The sequence below is a fragment of the Hipposideros armiger genome, unplaced genomic scaffold (genome assembly GCF_001890085.2).
Source record: "Hipposideros armiger isolate ML-2016 unplaced genomic scaffold, ASM189008v1 scaffold_551, whole genome shotgun sequence".
Classification (NCBI taxonomy): domain Eukaryota; kingdom Metazoa; phylum Chordata; class Mammalia; order Chiroptera; family Hipposideridae; genus Hipposideros; species Hipposideros armiger.
In genome coordinates this window covers 119615-128016 of record NW_017731901.1, presented here as the reverse complement: position 1 = coordinate 128016, position 8402 = coordinate 119615, and positions in this window count along the sequence as shown.

Sequence of the window (8402 nt, the reverse complement as noted above, 5' to 3'; positions counted from 1 at the left end):
TCCTTCCTTCCTTCCTTCCTTCCTTCTTTCCTTCTTTCCTTCCTTCCTTCCTTTCTTCCTTCCTTCTTTCCTTCCATCCTTCTTTTCCTTTTGATCTCCCCTGCCTTTTGTAACATTAACATGTTAATTAATGTTAATCCTTTGCCTACTTCTTAATCCTTTGTCTAATTTTTCCCTTAAAGTGTTCATTTTAAAAAATTGATTTGTAAAAGGTATGTTACATCAAGGATACTAAAACCTCATGTGCTATAAATGTTGCAAATTTTTTAAAATTTGATTTTAACCTTTTAATTTTTATTGTATTTTTTACATACAGAAGTTTTAAAATACTTATTTAATGAAATATATTAATCTTTCCATTTATAAGTTTTTTGTTTTATTTTTTATTATTTTTTGTATTTTTTCTTTTCTTTTTTTAAAGATTTTATTAAAAATATAACTAACATACAATATTATATTAGTTTCAGGGGTACACCATAGTTATTCAACATTAATGTACCTAAAGAAGCAATCACCATGATAAATCCAGCAAACATCTGACACCGTACCATGCTATCACAATATTATTGACTATATTCCCTATGCTGTACATTACATCCCTATGACTTATTTGTTTTACATATAAAATTTGGACCTCTTATTCCCTTTCCCCTTCCCCCCTTTTAAATTTATCAATTACAGTTGGTATTCAATATTATTTTATATTAATTTCAGGTATACAGCATAATGGTTAGATATTTATATAATTTAAGAAGTAATCCCTCTGACTAGTCTAGTATCCACTTAGCACTATACATAGTTATTACCATATCATTGACTATATTCCCTATGCTTTACTTTACATTTTCATGAATATTTTGTAACTACCAACTTGTTAATTCCTTCATCTTTTTCACCCTTCCCCCAAACATCTCCCATCTATCACCCCAACAAATCTAGTACCCATCTGACACAATACATAGTTATTACAATATTATTGACTATATCCCTTATGCTATACCCTACATCACTGTAAGTACTTTGTAACAACCAACTTGTACTTCTTAATCCCTTCCCCCTTCTTTCACCTACACCCTCAACTGCCCTCCCATCTGGAAACCATCAAAACGTTTTCTGTATCTATGAGTTTTTTTCTGTTTTGTTTGTTAATTTTGTTCTTTAGATTCCACATATAAGCAAAATCACATTGTATCCGCCTTTCTCTGTCTGATATATTCCATTCAGCACAACACCCTCCAGGTCCATCCAAGCTGCCGCACATGACAATAACCCACTCCCTTTCATGGACAAGCATTATTTCATTCTATACATGTACCACCTCCTCTTTATACCTTCTTCCATCAATGGACACAAAGATTGCCTCCACATCTTGGTTATTGTAAGCAATGCTTCAATGAACATATGGAGGCACCCATCCCCTTGAAGTAATGTTTGGGGTTCTTTCAAATAAATACCCTGAAGTGGGTTTACTGAGTCCTTCTTTGTCTCTTCTTATCGCCTTTGTTTTAAAGTCTACTTTGTCTGGTATAAGTATTGCTACTCCAGCTTTTTTGTTTGTTTTGTTTGTTTCCATTTTCATGAAAACATTTTTCATTCTTTTACTTTCCATCTGTGTGTGTCTTTCAATCTGAAGTGAGCCTCATTTAGGCAGCATATGTAAGGGTTTTGTTTCCTTATCCATTCAGCCCTCTTCTGTCTTTTGATTGGAACATTTAATTCATTTACATTGGAAGTAATTATTGATAGATATGTAGCTATTGCTATTTTATTATTCATAATTTTGATTTTTTTTCCATCTTAAAGAATTCCCTCTAACATTCCTTGACAATACTAGTTTGGTGATGATGAATTTCTTTAGCTTTTTCTTGCCTGGGAAGCTCTTTATCTATTCTTCAATTTTAAATGATAGCCTTACTGGGTAGAGTAGTCTTGGTTGTAGCTACTTGTTTCTCATCACGTTGGATATTTTGTGCCAGTCCCTCCTGGCCTGCAAAGTTTCTGTTGAGAAGTCTTATGGAAGCTCCCTTATAAGTTACTAGTTGCCTTTCTCTTGCTGCTTTTAGGATTCTTTTTTTGTCTTTAACCTTTCCCAACCTAATTATAATATGTCTTGGTGTGGGTCTCTTTGGTTTCATCTTGTTTGGGACTTTCTGTGCTTTCTGGACATGGATGTCTATTTCCTTTGGCAGGTTAGGAAAGTTTTCAGTCATTATTTCTTCAAATAGTTTCTCAATCTCTTGCTTTCTCTCTTTTCATTCTGGTACCCCTCTGATGCAAATGTTGTTATGCTTGATGTTGTCCCAGAGGTCTCTTGAACTATCCTCTTTTTTTTTTCTTTTTGCTGTTCTAATTGGATGTTTTCTCCTACCTTGTCTTCCAAATCCCTGATTTAATCCTCTGCTTCATCTAGTCTGCTGATGATTCCTTCTAGTGCATGCTTCACTTCAGTTAATGTATTCTTCTTTTCTGTTTCTTTTTTATGGCTTCTATGTCCCTTTTTAGCTTGCTATCTCTCTGTTGAAGTTCTCACTAAGCTTATTGAGCATCCTCATAACCACTGTTTTGAACTCTGTCTCTGGTAGTTTGCTTGCCTCCATTTTGTTTAGTTTTTTTTCTGGATTATTCTCCTATTCTTTCATTTGTGATGCATTCTTTGTTTCCTCATTTTGGCTGCCTCCCTGTGTTTGTTTCTATGTATTAGGTAGATCTGCTATGTCTTCCAGTTTTGACTAGGTGGCCTTATGTAGTGTGTGTCCTGTGGGGCCCAGTGGCACAGTCTCCCTGGTCACATGAGCTGGGTGCTCCAAGAGTGATCCTGTGTGGGTTCGTGTGCCCTCCTGTTGTGGTTGAGCCTTGATTACTATTGGCACATCAGTGGGTCGTTTTGACCCTCAGGCTGACTGGATGTGGGGTTTGGCCACATTCACAGCTTATGGGGTGCTGTGTTTGGGGCTTACCCCACAGAGCAGTCTTTGCCCCAGTGAGCTCTGGTGCCTGTTGAGACCGCCCTTTATGTGTTCCACTTGTGAGGCTATTTGAGTTGTGCTCTGCTGTGGTCTGAAGCCAACCGCCAAGTATGTTCGTTCTGAGGCCTCTTTGGAGGGGCTCCAGTGGAGGCCCAGGTCACCCATTGCCTGTGACTGGTCCGGGGCTACCTGGTATGACCTACAAAGTGATCTGTGGTTGTTCTCTGCCTGTGCTAACTCTGGAAGTGCATGGGAGAGGCCATGCTGCAAATTGAAGATAGCTGCCACCAGTACCTGGCTTGGAATAACTCCACAAAAAGCCAGGACACTCAAGTCCTGCTATCACCACCTGCCAGCTCCCTTAAGGCTCAGCCACTGATAAAGTCTTGTGCGGTATGTTAGTTGGGTAACACAGCGTCTCTAGTCACTAGAGTGGAAAGTGTTGTGGTCACCAGGTTAAAGTAGACTCTGGTTTGGTGCCAGTGCTTAGACTGGAGCTACTCAGCAAAAGTCTCAGAGCACACTGAGGCCAGTCACCACCTCCTGGGTCCAATGGAGTCTGATAGTTTTCCAAGCAAGAGTGCAATTTAGGAGGGGCTGGCTGCTCAAGGAGAAAGTTCCTCAAGAAGTGCATTAGTTGCATGGGGCAGGGTCCTTGCTGAATCAGCAGATGAGAGCAGTGGAGCTCACCAGGCCAATCAGATTCAGATTTGGCCTGTGGGAGTGGGCTTAACATGGAAAGTTCATGCTCACCTGCTGGCTACATGGGAAAAGGAACACTCACCCATAAAATACTGACTGTCCTCCAGTCCTCCCCCAGAATCCACACACCCCAGTCTGCCCCTTGTATGTCTCCAAGGCCCCTGGATTCACCGCCCCTCCACCAGAGCACAAGGTAAGTGCCTACGAATGAGTGAGTTTGTGTGCAGGCTGTTTAAGAGGACACCTGGTTTTTCCACAGTCTTCTGTCCCACCCAAATGTTTGGAATACCCACTGTTTTTCACAGCCAGATGTTGTGGGGATCCTCTTCCTGGCACCCGTACTCTGGGCTGGGGAGCCTGGGGGAGCCTGGGGAGCTGCGGTCATTTACTCCTTTGGGGGCAACCTCTGTGGTCGAGATATCCCTCCTGATTCTGAACCACCACATGGAGTTTTGGGGTTAGCCAGTTCTATGTCTCTGCCCCTCCTACCAGTCTCCAGATGGCTTTTTTTTTCCTTTTTTTTTTTTTGTTATAGGGCTTCTGTTTAGCTAGACTTAAGATGGCTCTCCAGGTTGATTGTTCTAAATTTGGTTGTAATTTTAATGTATCCTTTTCTTTGTTGTTTTAGAAAGGTCATCACCATGTCTAGGTTATATAAATATTTGCTCTAATATTTTATGATTTCATTTTTTATCTAGAAATATTTTGGTATTTAACATAAAGATTCATGGATGGCACTCTTTCCACCTTTCCAACACTGTTAAGGATTTATTATTTTTCTCATGTCATTTCAATCAACTGAATGGGATTTGATAAAGAGAGGAGGTAAAAGCAAAGCTTAGCCACAACCCTGAACAAGTGTCTTACATGATCTGTTAAGGTTTTCTACTTCTTTAATATATTTTGGTCATATATATCTTCCTAGAAAATTTATAGAATCATCCATTTTTCTTTGCTATTAGCCAAGATTTTTACAAATTTTAAAAAATTATGCAATCCCAGTTTTTTATGTATTTATCTTGCTGCTCATTTCTTAAATTTTAAGATTAAGCTAATTAATGTTTTTCTCACTAACAAAGGCATGTTCATTTAACCACTAGAATGCTAATTTATTTAGTTGTAAGTAATTTAAAACATTAAAATGGATATATTTTGGAATAAAATGCAAAATATCACATCATTTATTTTAAAAAGGATAAAAACTCAAGGAAATGTGCTTTTGGTGGAACCCAGAAACACAAGTAGAGTAAAGTGGTAGTTTCCAGGGGCTGTGGATTGGGGAGAAATAGGGAGATATTAGTTAGAGGGTACAAACTTCCAGTTATTAGATGAATAAGTTCTGGGGATCTAATGTATAGCATGGTGATTATAGGTAATAATACTGTATTATATACTTGAAAGTTGCTAAGAGAATATATCTTAAATGTTCTCACCACAAAAAAAATAAATAAATGGTCATTATGTGACATGATGGAGGTGTTAGCTAATGCTACAGTGGTAATCATTTTTTCACTAAATAAGTGGATCAAATGAGCAGTACACCTTAAACTTACACAATGTTATATGGCAATTATATCTCAATGAATCTGGGGGGAGGGAGGAAAAAAAGAAGGCAACAAAGGAAAACAACTAACAAATCTCTAACATTATCTGTTGAACCCAAACTGTGATCCCCCATGGGGACATGCTCTTCGACAAGTCTTTTAGTTACTCAGAAACTACCCTTTTATGGAGGGATTCCAGGATGACTGGTATTTATTCTTACTTCTGCTCTCTAACAAAGAGTTTACAGTAGGAAAAAAAAAGTGCTTTTGGGAGACTAGAAATAGGTTGACCCCCTGCTGTTTTCTTTGGTGATGGACTCGTAATAAAATCAACTAACTAGTAATGGTGTATCTATTTGATTTGCTTCTTCAGAGAATTTCTTAGATTTACTTAACAATTTTATTTTTCTGTCTGTTAATTCATTGTTTGCTTTTATCATTTTATTTTATTTTTTAAAGATTTTATTGGGGAATTGCGGGAGGGGAACAGCACTGGGGAATCGGGAAAGGGGAACAGACAAGTTGCTGTCCTTTTGTTCTTCAGTCTAGTTGTGGAGGATGCTGCTTCACTGGCCCATGTTGGTATTGTGATCATTGAGCTCTTCCAGCTGAGGCAGATCGGCCACTGGCCATTGGACAGCCACTCATGGTGGCTCACAGCAGCTCTCACCGGCTGTCGGCCACTCACGCTGGCTGCTGGCCACTCACAGTAGCTTATGGCAGCCCACTGCAGCCCACTGCAGCCTATGCCGTCGCTGGTGACTCATGGCAGCCCAGATCCAGATCGAGCTGTTGTTCACCATCTTAGCTGAAGAGGGCACAGTGTCACTGGCCCATGAGGGAATTGAACCGGGGCCCTGTTGCTCAGAGCTCGCGCTCACAAGCCAACTCTTGACCAACTGAGCCACTTGGCCAGCCCTGCTTTTATCATTTTATATTTAGCACCCTGCTTCCCTCTTTTTCTGTTGTCCTACTTGTTTGAAGGCCTAATTCATTTATTTTTACTTTTAATTCTTTGGTATTTAAGGTCTTTGAGTATATAAATTTGACCCTGAGTTCATTCACATAGTACACAGTAAATCAAATATCATTAAACTGGAGCTTGATAAGAATGCAGTTTCCTGAGCACCAGTTATTTTGGTAGGTTTGTAGTGGGGCCTAGATTTATGTATTTTTTTAACAAGACCCTCAGAACACACATAGGAAAATCCCATCATAATTATTGATGTATATGTTCTCATTATTACTTTTCTAAATTCACTCTAATAAAAATTTTGATTTGCACTTTGTCCCCAAAGTGTGTAATTCTATGTTAATTTTCAAGTGGTTGACTTTTTCATTCACACTTTCATTAATATCAAGGTTTGTTCTATTGAATTCAAATAAGATAACTTGTGAACTGTTCTTATTTTTTTATTTTTTGGAAAATTAAAAATCCCCCCAAACACAAGTGTATTGTAACAAATACTCATATCCCTATCATCTAGAATTAACTATTGCTATTTTGCCATATTTGCCATATTTTGCCATAAAGATGAAATATGTTTTTACAGATCTAACTCAGTTTCCTTTTAGTCACTATCCTGTGCCCTATTCCATTTCCTCTTCCTCATTGATGTAAGTTTGGTATGAATCATTCTAGTATATTTCCAAAACCTCCACATACACAAGAATGCATCTATAAATACCATAGTGTTATGCTAATTAATTAGGTTTTTAAGATCTGTACATATTAATATGTTTTGACCTAGTTCATTTCTTTTATGTTCTGTATTTTATTAATCATATAAATTATACTGTATTAATCCATTCCCCTATTGATAGACATTACATATTCATTTTTTTATCTTTTTGAGATTTATTAAGGTTTTTGTGGTCTACTTACTTTCAAATGCTGTTAAATACTGGCTGGATACTGGGATGGAATAGTATTTTCTGTACATTAGAGTTAGAAATTTATAACTTAATGAGTTAAATAAAATATATGACAAGTTTTCTTTTAAAAAAAGAAATTTATATATACATTTGAAATTATTTGTTCTATTATTCAAGTTCTACATCTTTATCTCTCCTACTTTCTGTAACTAAATTAGGTAAATATGTTAATGTCTGATACTACTATTGTGCCCCTGTCAGTATCTACCTATAATCTCCCTCCAAATGCCTTCTGATTTTTAAAAAAAATTATAAATGCAGTGCATACTTATAAAATCCATTAAAAAATCTAAAATTAAAGAGAGAAAGGAATAGTTGTTCATAATTTCAGCACTAAAGTATCATCACCAGTAACATACTAATGTATAGCATTCTACATTTCTTTTTACACATACACTTAAAGACAGTTTATCTTTATAAACTGTTTCAAATAGTTTTAAAATAAACATATACTTATTGTATTTTTTGGTATTGAAACTTACAGACTTGTATAATTTCTACTATATATAAATACTTAGCTGAAAGTGACAATACTCTGCGATTTCCCTAGAACTACTGTTTATTTCATATATACCTTAAAGATACTTTATATCTTATGAATTAATCACTCGTTTTTAAACATAGTGCATATTATTTTATTGTATGGCAATATCATAACATATTTGAGCAATCTTGTGTAAACGGACACTGATTATCTTTTAAAGTAATTTTTTGAAAATGCTGCAGTGCTTATACATTTTATACATCTATATTTTTTGCATCCTTATCCAATTATTTTCATAGGCAAGGTCTCTAAATGAGGTATTTCTAAAGAGAGGTGGAAAGGTTAAAATGTCGATTTATATTTTCAAATTGCCTTATGATTATAACTTACACTTCACTTACACTTCAATTGGCATGAGAGTGCATCTTCTCAGCTCTCTATAAGGTTTATCATTTTTCATCTTTGCCAATGTAACAAGGCAGAATTATAATTTCATTGTTTTAATTGGTATTTTTTTAAATTACAGGTGAGCTTAATCATCTTTTTATATGCCCTCTGACCATTTGCACTTCTTTTGTAAAATGTATGCTTCTGCACAGTCTTCTCCCATTCCTTTATTGGGGAATGTTAATCTTTTCCTTTATGCTTTGTTCTTTATTTTTCACTTTTTGTCTTTACATGGGGACAGTTCGATTCAGGCTTTCATCCTTTCACTGCTAAATGGACTTCAAATACATATATACATACACACACACAGACACACACACACAC